At 35.5% G+C, this 20,519-nt stretch overlaps 1 long non-coding RNA gene across 1 annotated transcript in view; it reads left to right on the top strand.

Moving 5' to 3' along the window:
- The window catches only part of LOC146396167 (uncharacterized), a 91,427-nt gene extending 74,402 nt beyond the window's left edge, over positions 1–17,025 (top strand). The window contains exon 7 of the long non-coding RNA XR_014829449.1: positions 16,193–17,025. This is a non-coding gene — a long non-coding RNA (uncharacterized LOC146396167). The remainder of the gene's footprint in view (positions 1–16,192) is intronic.
- Positions 17,026–20,519: the final 3,494 nt, after the last annotated feature.

Raw genomic sequence — 20,519 nt, 5'->3', positions numbered from 1 at the left:
CCATAGGTTTGCATATGCAAAACAAGTATCGCTTCAAATGTGAAACTAATTTTTTGAAGGATTATAGGGAGATTAAAACCACAATGAGAAAGAAGAACCTAGAAAATGAGTACACATTGTACTTTTGAAAATTCGCTAAGCCCCGAGTTTGTAAATGTTCAGGAAAAGAGGTCTTAACAAAAATTGTAATATTTTCCAAATGATCTCGTTCTAGAATGTTTTATTTTTTAGAGTGTTTTAAATGCATATCTGAAAGCAACTATTTATTTGTTCATTTAAAAAATTATCTGGAAATTATATGTAAGCTTAAGAAATTTAATCATGGAGTGACTTTATAGCATATAGCATATAGTATCATATCATTGCATTATTATATGAGCTCTAACAACTGGGAAAAATTATATTTTAATATTTTTGAAATTACCCAAGTAAGACTATTTTTAATAAATAATCTTTTCACCATGCTGGAATGGTGACAAGTTATATGGCAATTTTATACAATAAGCAGTTAATGTCAAAAGACAAACATTTATCAAATGTGCTAAATGTCAGTTTAATAGAGGTTTTCAGAATTTCTAGAAGTAATTAGTTGTTTGCCATATTTTGGGTAAGGTTGACTTGTGTTTGAGTGTTCTGGATATGCTTGTATGTTCGTGTGTGCATGCATTAACTCTACATAAGCTAAAAATAGTTAAATGCAAGTGGAAGGTTTAAATGTTTAATTTGCTTTGCTTTGCTATATAGTTTCCTTTTCAGAATGATGGACATAGGCAATTGCTCTGTTCATAAGTAGTGTAGCATAAATATACTTTATTTTTTCAGTTTTATGAAAGGAATTTACATGTGTTTTGAAAGTGGACTTCAAGACAAAAATCTAATCTTTTAACTAAAGACAAGCAACTAGATTTGACTATAAATGTAAAATATAATATGTACTTAACTGTGCATATTAAGCTATAATATTATGGTCCTACCTGGCCATATACACACCCAGGATTCTCCTATGAGTGCCCAAATTCCCATTGCCATTGCAACCTCTCATTTTATGTAAGAATGTCAACTAACTTGAACCAATTTTTCCCTCGAAGTTTGTCACATAGGAAGAAAACACAAGGAATCATATGATAATTTTAAGAACTTTATTGGAGCAATTAATATTACTCTGTTTTATGTTGGGTTTTTTTTGTCTCTTGAACAGAGAAAATTTGACTCCCCATCAGTTGAATATTTATGACTATTTTTAGTCAAATACTTATAAGAAAATGTCAATTACCCAGTCTTAATAACTGACACATTTGCTATTATCACAGACTCTTCTGTTGAAGGAGGTGACATTGAATACATGCATTTGACCATTAGGAAAGCATAATATTTTGCAATGTTTTTCTCCACCTATTTTTCAACTATATCTAATTGATTATCCTCCTGTAACATTTTATTCTGTTTGTGAAACCCTGTCCTTAAGCATCTTCCTTTTCCAAGGGCATCATAAATTTTGAAATCAATGGCATAGGCTGTCTGGCAAACACAAAATTGATAGCCTTCCTTCCTTGTATTAGCATAACCTGCCAATTTATTATGAAAGAGTGAATGACATGCTTGCGTTGCGATTAGAACTGGTCATGACAGGTCACTTGAAAACTTACTGATGGTGTGTGAGACATGCTTTTTAATTAAAATGTAGGACTGGGTTGCTAGCCAAACACCCTTTTCTCCTTACTCATCACATTTATTGAGTCATGTATTTGCTTATTTGCATTATTTTAAATTAGCAATGATGAGTCAGGGTAGGGTACAGAAGGCAGGTCCCTTAGAAAGGGGGGTGGAGGGTGGGGGACACAAAATAACATGATCTTTTTTTCAGGGTGAGCAAAAGCTCATTGCCTGGAGAAATACTGCAAAAAGATATGAACATTAACATTATAACTTGGATGAGATAAATTTTTACCAGAATTAACTGTTCATTTCATTCTTCTCCCTTAAGGCAGACGCAAGGGGAGATTGGTTCTCCCACTTTCACCCGCTTCTCTTTCACAAAGTTAGAACTTGAGCAAGAGATTCCCAGCCCAGATTGCACAATATCCTCGGGGTTATTGTGATCTCCTAAGGATGTTGTGAAACTCTCAAGGCGAAATTAATTGCAATGTGACTTCGTTTTTTCAAGTGAAATGTGTACCATAAAGCAGCCTCAGGAGGAGGCTTGATGGATAAAGAGGGAGGTGAGGAATCCAGCTAAGGATTACAGGGTGTCAGAACTGCAGGACTCTGGTGGCTGGCAGTGACTTCTGCTTTCATCCCACAGACATCTGCGGATGAGGGCATGGGATGAAAAGCCATGAATCTTCTCTGTAATTTTTATTGCCACAACATTCCACCGTGGCTGCACTGCTCAGCCCCAAAGAGCTCACACGTACTTTTGTTTGTTCAGAAGCGTTTTTAAAGACTTGAGTATGCCCACTTATGGCTGTGAAAGAGGGTCTTGCTGTGAGTTAGAGTCTGTTGTTTTTGTTTGTTTGTTTGTTTGATTTGGCTTGTTTGTTGCAGAATACAGTATCTGACTTACAGTTACCTCCTTTCACTTTTAGACTGGACAGAGCTTGGTTTAAATCTTTTTCCAGTAATGTGAATTGGACATGCTAAGGAACAATTTCCTCATGTGTCAAAAGGGCCAGCATCTACCTCCTAGGACTGGTGTGAGAAAAGAGTTTTAAATACTCTGACAAAACGCTGTCTGGAGAGAAGAAACTCCATCAAGTTTAGTCCCTAATGGTTTCCTAATGAGACTGTCTCAGTCAGAGCTGCCGTTTTCACTTGGCTTTGCTGTCCTGAGTGTGTTTATCTTCTCTCTGATTTTACTGCAAGTTCTAGGTCATTCACAAGTGGAGTGTATCTTTCATTTATCAGCTCTGACCACATATTTCATCAGGTTGCTTTGTTTTCATAAAAGGCAAAACCTGGAAAATATCTGTTAGGGCCAGCCAGTTCAATCTTCCCATTTTCATGGCTGAAAGGAACTAAGATTCAGTCAAATTTCATCATTTTCCAAATAAGTTTTCAGCTAAAATTGGTGAAACAGGGGAGACTAAACTCCCACTCTCTAGACCAGACCCAGTCTCAGGCCTTTGCTATATCACCCGTCACTTCTGTGTGTAATCATGTTTTTATTTCAAAGATCCATCAGAGTACTTACAGATAAGCGAGGTTGGGACTTTGTGAAAATGTAGAAATCCTTGTTTAATTTCTGTAACTGAATTTGATATCTGCCTTCATGAAGTCAGTTACTGTGAAGAGTTGATTTCCTACAGCAATAACAGAAAATGTGTTTTGACACCACAGTCAGTGAGCTGTAAATTTACAGTTTTAAGTTGGATGCTAAGAAGACAAAGCAAACTGAGTCACAAACAAGACAGGAAGTAGTTCCAGTTGTAAATCAGACAACAAAAAACCCTAAGACTTTGGTTTTGCCCCTGGTAGTAACTCTGGTTTGTTTCAGGTTCTAGGGAGTGATTGTCCCTTGACAAGAATTAAATAGAGGAGAATATTCAACTTTTAAGTGTTATCAGCTAGACATGAGATATTTTATGAGATGATAGAGAGTAGACAGAGCTATTTAATGAGATGATACTTTTACTCAGGTGGCCACCATAGTGGCAAATTATCAAAAGCCTTCTGTTTCTCTGTTTCCTGAGTCTTAGAATAAAGAACAAGTTTCTTGTGCTTTATGATTATGTGGCATCATACTTGGAATTGCCCTCAGTTCAAAATGCCCTGCAATAGTCCAATTAGAAGATGTTACAGTAAAATGAAATCAGTACACTAGACTCAATTCAGGAAGAACTGATACAATGTTTTATGAAAGTCATTTCCATTCTTCCTGAAATTTTTTGCTTGAATTCTTCAGAGAGTAAATTCCTAGCCTTATCGTAAGATCCCTTGGGTAGCTTTGCATCATTTCCAAAAATTGCTCAGATTTTCTGTTCATTTTCCCTCATTTTCTAAATTCATGGATCTGAGCATAGGGTTTATGAATTGTGGTTTATGCACTATGGTTTATGACTAAGGAGGTAATGATTTTTGATTTTTTTCCCCGTTTTAACATCAAATTGCAGTGGTACTCTCTTCAATTCATCATTGGTAAAATATTTTATGTGCATTTTTCTTAATTTTGAACTTTAAAATTACTGATAGTTTGCTTAAGTATATTTTACAGACTGAACTACAATGACTTCAAACTTAATCCCTAATTTTGCAATAAACTGACATCAGTAAAATATGTCAGCAAGTAATGTGGAATATTGCTAAAATCACTGGGTTCAATGTTTGTTTAGAAGGGAGCCCAGGAAATGAAATGTCTTTCGAAAGACAAATCTTGATATGGCACATCCTGTAACATTGTTTTTCTTATGCCCCTGTCAATTTCCCCCTGTGAATTTCAATTTTTATTTTTCCCTACTTGATATAACCAAACACTTTTTCTTCACCTAAAACTGTAGCAGGGAAGAAACATGGACTTTAGCATCAGAAGAGCCTGGATTTGATCCAAGTCCCCACTTAAATTATCTCTGTGATGTTGGATAAGTTATTTGACCTCTTTAAATTTCATTTACCTAATCTGTGAGGTGGAGATTTAATTTTTACATTTTGGGGCTAATGTAATGTCAAATGAATTGATGTTTGTGCAGCTCCAAGGGAAAAACATCAAAATCAGTAGCCCTGTTGGGTTGCTGAGAAGTCTATAGCACAAAGAGGTAGAAACTTGGGTAAATCTTATGACTGTTTTTGGCTTCAAAACTTTCATTCAGTTTTTCATTAAATAACAATTTATCAAACAACTCAACATGCAGCTGTAGTTACAGAAGAAGAGAATACTAGTAGTAGTAAAGGCAGTTATGTAAGCACTTTACAAATACTAACTCATGTAAATCCCATAATGACTTTGTGAATAAGATGTTATTTAGATCTTACACATGAGCAATTGACCAGAGGGCTTTAGTAATGCATTCAAGGCTATACTGCCAGTGGTCGTGGAAATAGAATATGAGCCCTAATACACTGGCTTCTAAGTCTTTGCTGTTACAACCACACTATTATTCCATTAGGAAAATTCTTTAAAAGGAAGTTATGGAATCTGATTAATTTTAATTGTACTAAGTGATATGAAGGAGATGCACATGGTGCTATAACATGAGAACACCAAAATCCGTCAACAAATTTCTTCCTAAGACCTTATTCTACTCTGCGGAGTGCATGACTCCTAGAGTCTCCTCAACCAAGCTCTTCTCACCATTGACAATTCATTATGAACTGGAAATTGAACAGCTAGTGTTTGACAACTTATATGCTAGATCTTCTGCAAAGAAAAAAATAAATGGCCTAAGTAATTACTCTTAAATATTATAATAGAAATTTTACATTAATAATAAAAAATAATAATAAAACATGGTCCAATTCATTGCTGTTCTTCAAACTCAAAATCTCATTGATAAAAACTTCTCTTTGTAACTATAGGATACAATACATTTAAACAGTTACCAAAAAAGATAATCACACATGCTGTGACCATTGCTAACATATTTGATAGTAAGGCCTTGCCCTGGCCTGATGGAACCAGTGTCAAGAAAGAAATGTCACTCTAGGTCGAATCACAGGAAGAGTAGCCAAGGCTGTTTTTTGTTTTGTTTTATTGTTTTGTTTTGTTTTTATCTGTGTGCTTAAACAGTTATTTTGTTATTGATATGTTATAGGTGGCTTTTGACAGAAAAGAAACTTAATCTTTGTCAGAATGTAAACTCCTTGACAACAAAAACTTATCTGAATCACTGCCCTATGTACTATGCCTAAAATAGTACGACACAAAATGCACATACTAGGTACTCAGAAAGAATCACTGGAATGTTGAGTTTTGAAGAGATATCTTTTTGCTTACGTCAGTGCTAGTCAACCAAGGAAGTCTGTGTGGAATGCAGCATGATGTGGTTAAACACTGGCCACTGCATTAGGATTCTAGTCCAAGCTTTGCCACCAACCTGGTTTGTGATCTGGAGTAAACCACTTCATCTCCCTAGTTCTCTCATTCCTCAGCTCTGAAATATCCATTTTACCTCCTAAAGTGCAGAGGAATACATCTCTTTCATGTCTTGTTCTTAATTTTATCTTGCCAGAGGCTTATAAGTTTATTTTTGACTGCAATTAATGTTTTGTCTTGTGGTAGTGGGAAGAGAAACATAATGATGCACAAGCAAAACCAAATATGCCAAAAGAATGCATGTATTTTCCCTCTAAAAGAAGTACTTGAAGGTTTCACATGGTGAGGAGAAAACCCCACTGATTAATTCTGCTCCTGATCAGGGCACTGACTCATCATATAACTAAACACACATCAGATAGTTGCCTTGGGCCAACCCTGGTTGACTCATAATTTATGGTTTAAGATGAAGATCTGGCTACTTTTGATCTTCTCCTTGCAAGAATTTCAAAGATAATACCCCATGTGCCAGCAGAACCAACTTGACTACCACAGAGGATGTACCCAACACCCATTATGCTGATTCATTGGGGGAAGAAGTAGCAACAATAGAAATGAGGTCTAAAATATCCCTTTCAAATTTGTACCTATGGCTGCAGAAGCCAACACAAGTCATGATCAATTGTGTAGCTTTGAAGAATTATGTAGCATCTGAAACCATACATAGACTTTAAGAAAATAACCTCTACTCCTATAACATTAGACACAGAAAACTAAATGTTCCCCCAAAATCTTTTCCCATCTTATAACCAATTTCCACTTAATTTTTACACTATTGCAGATTATAATCTTTAGCAATAGAAGTTGAGTTTAGTGTGAATTGAAGGATCTGTATCAAGTATCAATACCTGAGGGAGGGAGGCTCCATCAAGACAATTCATCAAAGAGAGAAGTCAACTTTTGAGGCAAGCACAGCAAAGATTTGACCAAGCACAGAGAGAGCATTGAAGTACATGTAGTCTCTCAGATTTGCCTGTCAGTGAGTTGCAATGACTGGATTTTGGCACCCCCTTCCAGAGAGGTCATTTCCTGAATACGGGCTACCCTGGGAATGATGTGAGCTCAGGCAGGGCCTCTCTGTTTCTGAGGAGGACCCTGAAGGGGGTGACAGGTAGAGGCTTCTTGTGGTCAGCACTACCAACGACAGGCAGTAGACCTCCTCTGAAGAGAACATGAGAGATGAGTCCTTAATACCATGCATATCAAACAATGAATAATCTTTGAGGAAAAAGACAGATTCTGACCATTCTTCTATGACTCAAGTATAATCATTTGAGAATAAAAATCCTATTAAATAATTTAGTATGAAGGTCTGGGGAGCTAATATGAAGCTTACTTTCTACAACCTACACATTTCTTGAAGGCAAGGACTACATCCCTGAACTCTGTGTTTTATTCTGAAATACGTTAAAGAATCTTTAAACATTTATCTATTAATGAGCTGGTTCTTCCCATTGGCCATTTCTCCAGGTAAGGACATGATTTTATGCCTCCCTGGCTAGAAGGGTAGAGCTTATGCCAGTGGAAAAAAAATATATATGTAATTTACTAAATGTGAAATAGGCTTGCACTAATCTTATTTTTCAACGTCTCAGCCGTTTGTTTTTAGTATATCTTGTCATAAGCCCAAGGAAGATGGCAAGGTTCTAAATTAGATGAGTGCAGAATAGATAAATTTGTTTCACTCTATCAAAAGGACACCATATGCAAATATGTGTAAAATTCAGAAATAAATAATATGGCTCATTCCAATAAATATTTAAAGCATTTTCATTCCTTTATATGGATTTTTTTCAGCTCTATTGAAAAACAGAAAACAAATTTATAATAGAGAAAGTTTAATTTGGGGAGAGTCAAATGGGTCTCCTATGAAACCCCAGAATCAGGCAGCTGTATCCACTTGGTCACTATGGTATTGAACCCAAATAAGCAAACCTATAAGGCTGCCCAGATGAGAAGAAGGAGAACAAAGGTTTCCTGCAGTTATCTCGTGCCCCAAACACACCCAATTCCTCTCTCAGACTCATTTATCAGGTAACTCATTAGTTTTCTTTAAGATTATTTCATTTTTTTATGGCCACACCCATGGCACATAGAAGTTCCCAGGCCAGGGAATGAATCTGAGCCACAACTGCAAACTACAGCAGCTACAGCAACATGGGACCCTTTAACCCGGCGCACTGGGCCAGGGACCAAACCTGCCCCTTCACAGTGACCTCAGCCACTGCACTCAGATGCTTAACCCACTGTGCCACAGCAGAAACTTCTCTTTAAGGTTATTTCATACATAATTTTAAAAGTGATTACTCAAATGAATAAAATAAGGTATATACAAGTAAATTTCTAGTTCAATAAAAATATCGTGTGAGCCACATATGTAGTTTAAAGATTTACTGGCAGTGTTTTATATATATATATATATATATATATATATATATATATATATAAAAATACACACACACACACACACATATATAGTATTTCTTCAAAACTCATATGTTGAACTCTAACCCTTAATGTTTATTTGGAAATAGGGCCTTTCAAGAAGTAATTAAAGTTAAATGAGGCCATAGGGTAGGGCTCTAATCCAATATGACCAGTGTCTTTATAAGAGGAAAGTATAGCAGGAAGGCCTGTTCATAGAGAAAAGGCCATATGAGGACATAGCCAGAAAGAAGGCAGCCATCTGCAAGCTGAGAAGAGGGGCCTCAGGAGAAACCAAACCTCCTAGCAATTTGATCTTGGACTTCTAGCCTCCAGAACTGTGAGAAAGTAAATTTCTTTTGTGTAAGCTACCCAGTCCAGGCAGCCTTACCTGAACTAAAATAAGCAGATACACCCCTCCCCCCAAATCCAAGCAAATAAAATTGCTTGCATGCTCTAGCACAGTTCTTTCTCATCAACAGACATTGTGACCCATTGGTTATTATGTTATTATATATACAGTAAAATCTACCAATTTTAAGTGTACATTTTGAAGAATATTGGTAATTATATGCAATGGTTTTATCATTACTACAATCAAAGTATAGGATAGTTTGTTATTCACATATCTTCATAGTATAATGTGTTTTTTTTTTTGGCTGCCCCGCAGCGTATAGATCTCCTAGGCCAGAGACCAGACCCAAGCCCACTGTGCCAGGCTAGGGATCGAACCAGCATCTCAGCACTCCCAAGATACTGCAAATCCTGTTGTACCACAGTGGGAGCTCCTATAGTATAATTATTTATATTGTACTACATCTATATAGTATAATTATTTATGTTATATACATCTATATAGTATAATTATTTATGTTATACTACATCTATATAGTACAATTATTTGTTATACTATAATTATACTATAATTATTTATATTATACTACAATTATAAGATGATATAGTTTAATTCTTTTTATTATACAGTATACTTAATAAACTTTATAGTATAATTAATAAACCAGAAATTCCAGCATCAAGCATACACTGATTTCATTTCTGGCACAATATTTTTACTTTTTCTAGTATATCATATATATGTAACTATGCAAAATATATTTTGGTGTGTGACTACTTTCTTCCATCTAACACACATCGTTGACATTTATCCATATTGTTGCATATATTAAAATTTTTCTTCTTTTCATTATTGAATAACATTCCATGGTATGAATTTGCCATGATTTGCTTATTCATTCATTAGCTGATGGCCATTTGAGTTGCTTACAGTTTGGGACTTTCATGAATATCAATATTTTTAAGATTTGCACAGGCATCTTTTCACCAGAATGTGTTTTCATTTCTGTTGGATAAACATCTAAGTGAGGAACTGCTTAGTCAAAAGATAAGGCCCACCTTTTCTCCCTGGACACCACCAAGGAGGACTCTGAAAAGTAAACACTAGAAGGCAGAATGAGGAGAGAAGCTAAAAGACTTAGATGATGATTAATACAGCAGTGATGAGCCTCATATTTATTTCCCCATCCTTTTATCCCCACCTTTGAGCAGAGGGCCAATTGACAGCCCCATTACAAACCTGTAGACAGCATTATCTCTGAGAAAAGCTCAACGTTTGGCCAGAGAACTAAGAAAAAGAGAGCTTCGGAATGGTGAGTGGATAGTTTACATCCTGCTGAGCTGTAGTTTTTCATTTTCATTTTATGAGTAGATCAAAATTAATTTACCCATTTCAACAATGGCTGACGTTTGGGCTGGGCTTGAATTGGAGTTTTACAACAACGGCATGACAACTACTTGCTTATCTTTCTTGGGACACAAATATGCTAATTTCTCTAAAGTGATGTTGCCGAGCCTTGAAATTTGCTGGATTCTAGGGAATTTCTATACCATATTAATTAAGAATATCATTTACCTTTTGATTCTCATTATGACTTTGCGTATAACTTTGGATCCCATGTACTCACTGACCAAATTACCCACTCTATTTTTAGATTATTGTTAGTTAAATTATGGTATATTATTTTTGTCAGAATAGCAGGCATACTTACCTAGCAAAGAGTACAGGAGGCTGTGCCCTAACACTTAACTTTGGGATGCTCACAATGTCCTTTTGTTGTTATTAAGACTACACATGAAGGCTTTTTCTTTTTAAAATGACTGTGTGTGTGTGTGTGTGTGTGTGTGTGTGTGTGTGTTTGTAATAGAGACAGAGAGAGAGAGTGAGACAGAGAGAGCCTGAGATAGAATTACTTTAGAATAAAATTTCAAAATTTCTTGTTTAGTTGAAAATTGTGAAATAACTCTTCATACTAAATGTTGATGCTATTTTGCCTGACAATTAAATAACTCTTTTATCCACTGGGTGGTGTTTATAGAGTTTAATCTCAGAAGATAATGGAAATTAACTTTCCTTTTCTTGTTTTTATGATGTTAAATTGAAACCAATCATCACTCTTTCACATACTTCCTAAAATGTTTAGAATGACCCTATTATTTTAAGTTACTTCAGCTCTCAAAGGGTATTGTTTATGTTCTGGGATCTCTTGTGATCATTTTAAAAGAAGTTATGCTAAATTTTAGAAATACAAAGTACCATTTGTACAGAATTATATTTGAGATAAAACAAAAAATATGACAGTTTTTTTCAATCCCTGAGGAAAGAAGAATGTGTAGTGTAATTCTTATTTGGATATCAACAAATTGCATGCTTTATTCACTATCTTTTATGCGATACATTAAAACGTTTTATGTCACATATAAATTCATTATCGATGTAGCTTTGGCATCATATATTTATGATTAAATCATAAGGTATGCACACAGGTCTTTATACTTCTTGATGCTTTGTGTTTCATTGTAGATGTGTTAACTTATTGCTAGAAATTTTCCCTTGAGAATGTTACACTGATAGGAAGTTTCAGCGTGCCTGTATTCTGCATTCTAGTGTTGTCTCCCCTCAAGCCTGCCATTTCACTTTAAATACCAAAAAAAAAAAAAAAACAGATTATCTCTTTGTAACTAGAAGCAGCTTAAAATCTGGCTCATGTTTTAGTGAAATCAACACATACCAACTTTTATCGTATATTATGAAATTCAGGAATGGATGTTTCTTGCCCTGGAGCATTTCTCTCTCACCCACTCATGTTCTCTTCAACATCCTCCCTCAACTTTCCAAATTATAGACGGCAACAGATCAATGAAAATGGCACTGTTTATATAGCAACACTCCTTTAGGCATAATCATCCTTCAGTTACTAATTCACATAAAATAACAGGTCCAGGAAAGGACAGAGACTAGGTCACCACAAGGCAATAATAAAGGAAGAGTCATCTAAGAGATGTGAAAAGGGGCAGAGGGTGTGAAATTGATTGAGAAGAAATGAGACACACATTGAAATCAGATGATAACTTTTTTAATTAAAGTATAGTTGATTTACTATGTTGTTCCAATTTCAGCAAAGTAACCCAGTCATACATATATATACATTCTTTTTCTCATAGTATCTTCCATCATGTTCTACCCCAAGAGACTGGATATAGTTCCCTGTGCTGTACAGCAGGATCTCATTGCTTATCCATTCTAAATATAATAGTTTGCCTGTTCCCACCCCAAACTCCCTGTCCACCCCACTTCCTCACCTTCCTCCCTACAGACATGGAGATGATAACTTTTTCAAAAAACCATTTGTTTTACTTACTACGCTGAACAGTCCATGATGGATCCTGCCCTTCCTACTTCAAACTTGGCTTCCTCTCCAGTGACTTGTTATCAGTTTCTCAAAAGAAGCCCAGCTCTCCCTGAACGAGGACCCTCACATATGGTGTTCTTCATACATGGAATTCTCTTTTCATCACTCTTCATGGGGCATCTTGGTCCTACCTTTCTAATCTCAATTTAAATGCCACTTCCAGGCATTTCATCTCACTACCCAATCTAAAGTAGTGTTGACAATATTATCACTCACAGAAACTTTTCCTTTTCATTTCTAAAACTTACCACATTTTGAGATCATGTTTTAATTTGTTTGTTTAGCTTCAGAGTATATGAAATCACCAGAATCACTGTATCTACTACCTATATTTGGCACTACTTTCCTTGGCCACTGAGTGATACACTCTATTTTGTTTTATTGATTGTTTCAACAATTCTTAGAACGGATTGAAAGGGAAAACATTTACTCACAAATCTACCATGCAGGTAGATGAAATATTTTAACTAAACATTTTAAAAAATTGTTAAGGAGAAAAAAAGTTTGGAGACAATTGAAGAATGTCATCAGTAGAAAACTACATAAAACAGTTGTGATATATTCATATAAAATACTACAATTAAAATATGTAAAATGAAAACAGTGTGGAGGTTCCTTAAAAAATAAGAATGAAACTACCATACAGTCCAGCAATTCCACTTCCAGATGTATTTTGTTTGTTTATTTAGTAGCTGCACCCAGGGCATATAGAAGTTTCTGGGCCAGGGATTGAATCTGAGCCCCAGTTGTGATCTACTCCACAGCTGTGGCGACACCAGACCCTTTAATCCACCATGCTGGGCCAGGGATTGAACCCGCACCTCCACAGCAACCTGAGATGCTATCGTTGGATTCTTAACCACTGCACCACAGCAGGGACTCCTGGATGTATTTCTGAAGCAACAAACTCACTATGTCAATACATAGCTGCACTGTCATGTTCAATTCAGCATTATTTACAATAGTCAAGACCATGAAAAAACAACATATATCCATTGACAGATGAATATTTATATATACTTATTTATATATGTTTACATATATATATATATGTGTATGAATGAATATTATTCAGCCATGGAAAATAAGGAAATTCTGACACTTGCGACAATATGAATAGACCTCAACGGCATTAGCATACATGGAGTAAGTCAGACAGAGAAAGACAAGCACTGTATGATCACACTTATATGTGTGGTCTAAAAAAAAAGCCCAAACTCATATAAGAAAACATCAGATTTGTGGTTACCAGAGGCAAGGGGTGGGGGAGAGGTATCAGATAAGAGTGGTCGAAAGGTACAAACTTGTAATTGTGAGATAAGGAAGTCCTGGGATAAAATGTACGACACAATGACTGCAGTTAACACTGTTGTGTGGTCTGTTTCCAAGTTGCTAAGACAATAATTCTAAATGTTACCAACACAAGGAAAAAATTGTTACCATATGAGGAGATAGATGTTACCTAATTTTTTGGTAATCATTTAGCAATATATGTATGTCAAGTAATTATGTGGTATGACTTAAAATTATACAGAGCTATATGTCAATTATATTTCAATAAAAGTGGGATAAGAAATTGAAAACTATCACATATGTATAAGGAAATAACAAAGGTTACATAAATAGGTATATATTCATCACACAGAAAATATAAATGCACTATTGCCATATATATATGAAAAATTCCAAAAGTAATTTTTGTTTTCTTATTTTTCTTATGGTCTTACCAATACAAGGTTATAATTTTTAATTTTTGTCAAATTAGTATATCTCAAAGTTATCTAATTTTTAAATTTGTATTATTCTGATCACTTGGGAAGTTGAGAATATTGTTACAAGGCTTTTTCTATGATTTTTTTCACATATTTATACATTTTCCTAGTTTTATTGATTTGTAGGCATCCATCATGTTTTCTGACTATTAACTCCCTTTTTTTTTTTTTTTTTTTTTTTTTTTGCTTTTTAGGGCTGCACCTGCAGCATATGGAAGCTCTCAGGATAGGGGTAGAATCGGAGCCACAGCTGCCAGCCTACACCACAGCCACAGCAACATGGGATCCGAGCAACCTACACCACAGCTCACAGCAATGCTGGATCCTTAACCCACTGAGCAAGGTCAGGGATCGAACCTACATCCTCATGGATCCTAGTTGGTTTCATTAACTTCTGAGCCACAATGGAAACTCCTGATTATTGACCTTTTAACTTATTTTATGGAGCAAGCACTTTTACCTTTTAATGTATATGCATTAGGTTATTTTCATCTTGAAAATTTATTTTCAGTTAGATAAGGAATATGCATTTTTTTTTTTGTCTTTTTGCCATTTTTTGGGCTGCTCCTGCAGCATACAGAGGTTCAATCCGAGCTATAGCCGCCGGCCTATGCCAGAGCCACAGCAACGCAGGGTCGGAGCCGCATCTGCAACCCACACCACAGCTCACGGCAACGCCGGGTCCCCAACCCACTGAGCAAGGGCAGGGATCGAACCCGCAACCTCATGGTTCCTAGTCGGATTCATTAACCACTGCGCCACGACGGGAACTCCTGCATTATTTTTAATCATGAAAAGAAGGCGGGATCTGACCAAGTTTTTTACAGACGGGATAGATTGGTCACCCATGACTCGGCTCTTTTCCACTTAGATGACTAATGAATCTCCTTTTCAAGTCTTTGAATACTTCTGGGCTTTAGCTGGGACACAACCCACTTGCTTCTTTCCAGTAGATTTTCATGGAAGTTACCTTTATTCTGATGTGGATTCCCACTTCTATTTTCTCTGTTCATCTCTCTGGAACTCTAGGCAGGGGAAATACATGTAAAACACCACAGCCACAGCAACATGGTGGTTGTTAGGTTGAATGTTTGCTCCTGTTCTGTCTTCTTGAGTTGTTCACGTGGCATTCAATATTCAAATTGCTTTTGGTAGGAAAAGAGAATCTGTGATAACTTCCCACCATCACACACATTCATCGACTTCTTGTCCACTCTTTCCAAAATCTAATGTTTCAGCCTAGCAGTGGGAAAGATGGGATGGTGGAATGTGAGAAAACGGAGTCATAATAGCAGAGTCAAGAATAATCTAAGGGGAACAGATAATATCTGCTCAGGTTTCTGCTTGCCATAAATACATGGAAATTGAGTGAATGAGAAGAGAAAGTAAGAACTGAATTTTCTTTTTGTATTTGTGTTTTTCTTTTCATTTATTTTCTTTTTCTTTCTTTCTTTCTTTTTTTTTTAGGGCCACACACGCAGCATATAGAAGTTCTCAGGTGGTTAGGGGTCGAATTGGAGCTACAGCTGCAGGCCTACACCATAGCCACAGGAAAGCCAGATCTGAGCTATATCTTTGACCCATGTCACAGCCTGTGGCAACAGCAGATCTTTAACCCACCGAGTGAGGCCAGGGATGGAATCCACGTGCTCACAGACACTATGTTGTGTTCTTAACCTGCTGAGCCACAATAGGAACTCTCTATATTTTTTTTAATTAAGTAACACTCATTATCATATTTTTCTAAAGTCTGTGTAGTCTCTCAGTCATGTTCTATCTGCCTTATAATTAGCATCAATTCTTTTTCAAATTACAGTTGTAGACAGTCTTAATGGCACTTATCCTTTTTATGAACCTACTAGCATTTTAGAGAGGTTAGAAGAGCCTGAAGTTGGAACTGCCATTCACCTGTCATCTTGTACTATAAGTACTCTACATCTAAGTGACAATTCTACATGGCTTATAGCCTTTAAATACATGACACCCAAGCAAAATTGAGTAAATGAATTTATGACAAAATGTAATAAAATGTAATGTCTTTCTCTCTTTTAAAGTTTCACTAAATAAGGCAGAAGTTGCACCTCATAATGTAGTGAGGTGTCTTAACAAAATTTCATACGATCTTAAAATAAACAAGACGCTATTTCTGATTCAATGTGATGTTTCCCTGCCCATCTCCTCTGACGGGCTTTTGTCTTTTGCAGTGTGCAAGTGCTACTGTAGAAAAGCTGGAATACTGACTGGGGAGTAAAAATCAACACCTCGAAAAAGGGCAGCTTGGAATCGGTGTGGAAACACAGGGAAGACGTTCTCAGCTGGGACTGCTGCACTTGGAAATGACTTCGTGAAGCTGTTATGAATTAGTCTAGATCTTAGAGGAAGAGAAGGATTTGGGAAAGTCTGCTATAGGAAGAGACAGTAAAAAGAGGATGTTCGTGACACTTGGAAGAACCACATAACTAGTAGATATTCACTTCAGCAATTGTCGTAAACAAAAAGTACAATAAAAATAAGGCATTCATTATTTCCCCCCAGCAAAATCATTCACTGTTGATATGGATGCTTCCTTTGTAACCTGGGTTTACTCTTAGAATATCATGAACATCTCTAATTATTTTCTACAACTTGATACTGTAATTTATCCTTGAAGAATGCACTATTTAATAAAGTGCTACATTATTACTGAATATTTGATATGTTAGCGATTTCTGCTATTATAGAAATGCTTCCCTGAATACACACATACATATATCTTTTGTATATGTAAATATGTTTGTATGGATGAGTGTGTTGGGAGAATTCTGGAATTTCTGTCTTGCTTCATGGATCCATTAAATTCACTTCCAAAAATTCATCTTTAGAAACTGCTTTCTATAAAGATACACATGTATTTGTATTTGGTTGCTTTCTTAACCTTGTTTACAACCACTGAAAAATAACTAATCTGGGAGTTCCCGTCGTGGCGCAGTGGTTAACGAATCCGACTAGGAACCATGAGGTTGTGGGTTCGGTCCCTGGCCTTGCTCAGTGGGTTAACGATCCGGCGTTGCCATGAGCTGTGTGTAGGTTGCAGACACAGCTCGGATCCAGCATTGCTGTGGCTCTGGCATAGGCCAGTGGTTACAGCTCCGATTAGACCCCTAGCCTGGGAACCTCCATATGCCGCGGGAGTGGCCCAAGAAATAGCTAAAAAAGACAAAAAAAAAAAAAAAACTAGTCTGAATAACCAAAATGAGAAGATAAATTTAACAAACAATGGCACATTCACACAGTAAAATACCATAAAAATATGAAAATTATATATATGTATATCTTTTATATACCAAATACAAAAACAGATTTCAGAAGAATATGTATGGTATAAACCTATTTGAAAATGAAATGTATGGTATGCATATTTTAGAGAAATCTTTATAAAGATATATAATACAATGTTAAGGTAAATTATTGGTAGCTTATAGGACCTCAGATAATTTTAAATAATTCTTACTTTACCTTTATCTGAATACCCAATTATTCTCCCTTGTACTTGTTTTAGGATGATGAAACAAAGTGTTAAAAAAGCACAATGTTTGTTTTTTAAAATAAATATAGCATCTATGTGTATGTATTTTAATATTTTAATATTATTTCTTAAACTTATTTCTCATTATTGTTTTATGTAACTTTCCTGAACCTTCACACCTTAGTTTTCAATGTAAAATTTATATAATTTTGTCATTTTCTGAAAGTCCATCACTCTCTTATTGGAATTTAAAAAATGGAAAAAATATTTACTTTTCTCAAACATACATATTCTCTATATAAACAATGTACACTTAATTTATTTCTTTGGCCTTTTTACTTCATATTTTTAATTTATTCCATGTAATTGTAATACTTGTATATATAATATAGGCTTACGTATAATATATGCTTTTACTTGTATTTATAATATGTCTTATTTAGGAGTTCCTGTCATGGTTCAATGGTTAGCAAACCTGACCAGCATCCCTGGCCTTGCTCAGTGAGTTAAGGATCCGGTATTGCCGTGAGCTGTGGTATAGGTCGCAGACTCAGCTCCTTCGGATCCGGCATTGCTATGGCTCCGGCATAGGCAGGTGGCTGCAGTTCTAATTGGACCCCTAGCCTGGGAATCTCCATATGCCATGACTGTGGCCCTAAAAGACAAAAAGACCAAAAATAAATAAATAAATATAACATGTGCTTATTTATTTTGAAGTTAATAGTTATACTAAATTCTGCTGTTACTTCTAACAGTTTTTCAGTTGATTTCCTTCAGCTTCTACATAGAAAAGTCTATCTAAAGAAGCTGATATCTTTTGGCTTCTTTTCTACAATAGTTATGCGTCCTGATTATTTTCTTTACCTTCTTACTTTGACTCTAAAACAATACTAGACAGTGTCAGTTTGGGGATACTATTATTTTTGCTTGACTTTAATGGAAATATCTATGCTGTAACTTTAAAATTTTTATCTTAGGTTAGTGGAAGACAATAGCTAAACTGTTAAAGTTCTGTTCTTTGCTATTTATTTTATTTGTGATTGGATTTTCTTCAGCAATCAAAACCAAATTTTGAGGTGTTAAAATTAGATTTGGGGCATCTGTTTAAAAAATTCCATATTTTTTGTGTGCTATCTACATACTATGACTCTTTTAAAGCTACATTCATCACTTATCCCCATTAACAGTGGGAATCTAATGCTATAGCATAATTTATCTTGAAAGTATTTTTTAAAGTTTCAGCAATTTTCTTTTTCTTTTTTCTTTTTTTTTCTCTCTATTTTTTAGGGTTGCACCCATAGCATGTAGAAGTTCCCAGACTAGGAGTCAAATCGGAGCTGTAGCTGCAAGCCTACACCACAGCACACAGCCATGCTGGATCCTTAACCCACTGAGCGGGTGCAGGGATAGAACCTGCATCCTCATGGATACTAGTTGGGTTGGTTACCATTGAGCCACAATGGGAACTTCCAATTTACTCTTTTTCTTTTAAAAAAATGATTTTTATTTCTTCCATTATAGTTATTTTACAGTGTTCTGTTAATTTCCTACTGTACAACAAAGTGACCCCATCACATGTGCATATACACATTCTTTTGCTCACATTATCCTCCATCATGCTCCGTCACATGTGACTAGATATAATTCCCAGTGCTATACAGCAGGATCTCATTGCTTATCTAATTTACTCTTCTTCGATTGAAAGGAAAATGGTTACCTTGGCTAGGAAATCCATTCAAGCAAGACTGTATTAATAGAATTAAATCTAACCCAGGTGATTGCCTTGATTTGCTAATGCTGCTATAACAAAATTCCACAGACTGGGTAGTTTAAATAATAGAAACTTATTGTCTCACAGGAAAAGTCTCTCTGAAGGCTGGAAGTCCAAAATCAAGTTGTAGATAAGGACATCTTGCCTTTGACAACTCTCAAGGAGGATGCGATCCTAGCCTCTCTCCTACCTTTCTTTAGTAGGTAGTGCCTTAGCTTTCAGCACCATGACTTCAGTCTCCCCATGGCCCTGGGTCCATGCACAAGTCAACCTAAATTTTCTGTCTAATAAAAAAAGACTCACCCAATAACCTCATTTAAACTCGAATGCCTCTGTAAGACCCTATCTCCAAATAAGGTCATATTCTGAGGGACAGAACTGAAATATATCTTTCTGAGGGACACAATTCAATCCATGATATCTATTTCTCATTTTATAAAATATTTAATATTAAATAGGATATTATTTTTTTTAATAATGTAAACCAGTAACATGAGCAATTTTTAAATTAACAAACAATAGTTTTGGTACTATGAAAATATCTGAGTTAAAGTGTCATGGAGTTTACCCAATTTCCTACACAAATTTCTTGCCATAGGAAATACTATCTTCTAGGGAAGGAGTAATATTAAAGCATGACTGGATTATGTTTTATCTGATACTCAACTATCAGGAATGCTATTTTTTGTCTAGAACTTCAGTATATACTCAAAATTGTCAATCTTTGCATCATAAATTTTCTGTATATATTAAAAACTGCTTTCTTATGTGTTTTGATGGTAGTTAGGATATTGGTCCACTTGAAAAGAAGTTTTTACATAATTCATACATTTTCTCATTTTTTCCTTGTTAGTTTTATAGTGAATAAAATTCTTACTTCCGTGGTAGAAATGTATCCTATGTGTTATTAATCCATTTCACTATTTACCAATTTTCAACTGAATTTACCCATTTCTAGGAACTTAGTTCACTGAATTTATTACCTTTTCCTCAACACAAATAATACTGCTCACCAGCAAGGAGTCTTTTAATCTTAGGGATTTCAGGAGTTCCCTCTGTAGCACAATGGGTTAGGAATCTATTTGGTACACAAAGTTGTGTAACTCATTATCGAATGAATACACAAAATGCATAAATTAATCAATGGGGTAGGCATGAAGGCACACTTTTTATCTATATCATGCTTTAATTTATAGAGCTGGCTTTACTTCTTAGTAGAATTTTATGAAAAACTGATATGTATTTTTTCTTCGAA

The sequence above is a fragment of the Sus scrofa genome, chromosome 15, assembly GCF_054392235.1.
Source record: "Sus scrofa isolate SSC_HxYL_T2T_F1_AM1 chromosome 15, Sscrofa_HxYL_maternal_Yorkshire_Landrace_v2.0, whole genome shotgun sequence".
Lineage (NCBI taxonomy): Eukaryota > Metazoa > Chordata > Mammalia > Artiodactyla > Suidae > Sus > Sus scrofa.
Note: the sequence above shows the minus strand (reverse complement) of the source record. Positions and strands in the feature narration are given on the sequence as shown.